General features: G+C 46.6%; 4 annotated features.

Annotated features, from left to right (window-relative positions):
- Nucleotides 1-1,481: a sequence feature (heterozygous, non-Esmeraldo-like haplotype).
- Nucleotides 139-167: a microsatellite.
- Nucleotides 306-354: a microsatellite.
- Nucleotides 1,156-1,186: a microsatellite.

Consider the following 1,481-nt stretch of genomic DNA (forward strand, 5'->3'; position numbering starts at 1 on the left):
GAGGTGAAGAAAAAGGCAGGCAGATCCAGAGAGAGGAGGAGAAGAGAAGGCGGTTTGGACGCATGGCTCTGTCGTTCTCTCTCTCTCTTTTTTTTTTTTTTGTCTCTGCGAGTGGCAAGCTTTCTCTCTCTCTCTCTCTGTATGTGTGTGTGTGTGTGTGTGTGTGTCGATGTCTGGATGTAATGACGTTGGTGCTGCCTTTGACGCATGCATGTGTGTTGTGTTACAATTCTTTTCTTGTCGTTGTTTTGTTGCCTCATCTTCCTTTTCATTCACCGCAGCAGTAAAGGGCATTTATATTGAACATACATACATATATAGATATATAGATAGACAAATATATATACATATATAGCATACATTATATTATATTATACAAGCAGGCATAACGAGAGGCCGACGCCCAGCCTCGTCTCGTCTCAGTTGAGAAACTCAATTATTTGGCTTGTGTGTGTGTGTGTGTGAGGTTGGAAGAGCAGGGCCCGCAGCACCGTATTCATACGCCCTGCAGGGAGAGACGACAAAATCATACACGGAAAGGGGGCGGAGACACAACGCAAACAAAAAATAAAAAAAAAAGGGAGCGAAAGAAGTTGGAATTGGAAAACAGATAAATCGGCAAACAAAACAAAGAAGGGTGTGGGGGGAGGGGAAGCGTTCCACGTGTAGACGGCAGCCAGTCCTGATAACTTCGCCACCTCTGCAATCAGAAGACAGAGCGATCCGTGGAGGAGAAGGGGACACGGCAAGGTCGGTACATTAGCGCATACATTGATAAGAGAGAGAGAGAGAGAGAAGGGGGTGGGTTGGGGGGTTGGGTGATAACACGAGTCGAGTGCCGCTTCCGCTTTTCGGTGTTTGCCCGACCCTCGTTTGTTGTCCCACTCTTTTTTTTTTTTTTCGACGGCCCCGGCGTGTCCCTTCCTTCCTTTTCTTTTGGTTGTTGTTGTTTCAGATCTGTAGGAGTGTGGCAGCCCCTTACTTGTATCGCCATCACTATTGCAGTCCTACTGCCTGTTTATTATTTATTTATTTGTTATCTTTTTCCGTGTTTATTCACTTCGGAGCCCCACGACCACCGCCGCCTCCCTGTTGCCCCTGGAGACAGAAAACACATTGGAGCTGACAGAGAGCAGAGGACGAAAAAAAGAACAAAGGGAGGGAGGGAGGGAGGGAGGGAGGGAGGATCGTTCCCACTCTTCATATATTTAATTACTTACTTGTATATATATATAGAGAGAGAGATGACTATTTCGCAGAAGGTGGCGTTCAATCGTCTGTCTCCTGGTGGAATGATTTCGAAGGCAGGGGGCACGCATGCTGGAAGGAGGAGAAGATGCCGCTGGAGTAATTTTGACGTCATTTCAACGAATAATAGAGTTACATTAACGATGGAGCGACACGAAGAAGACAGGAGAAGAGGAAGAGGAGGGAGGACATTGGTGTTCTCTCGAGCTACTGTTGTGTTATCGACATTGTTG

Source organism: Trypanosoma cruzi, genomic scaffold (genome assembly GCF_000209065.1).
Source record: "Trypanosoma cruzi strain CL Brener 1047053516273 genomic scaffold, whole genome shotgun sequence".
Classification (NCBI taxonomy): domain Eukaryota; phylum Euglenozoa; class Kinetoplastea; order Trypanosomatida; family Trypanosomatidae; genus Trypanosoma; species Trypanosoma cruzi.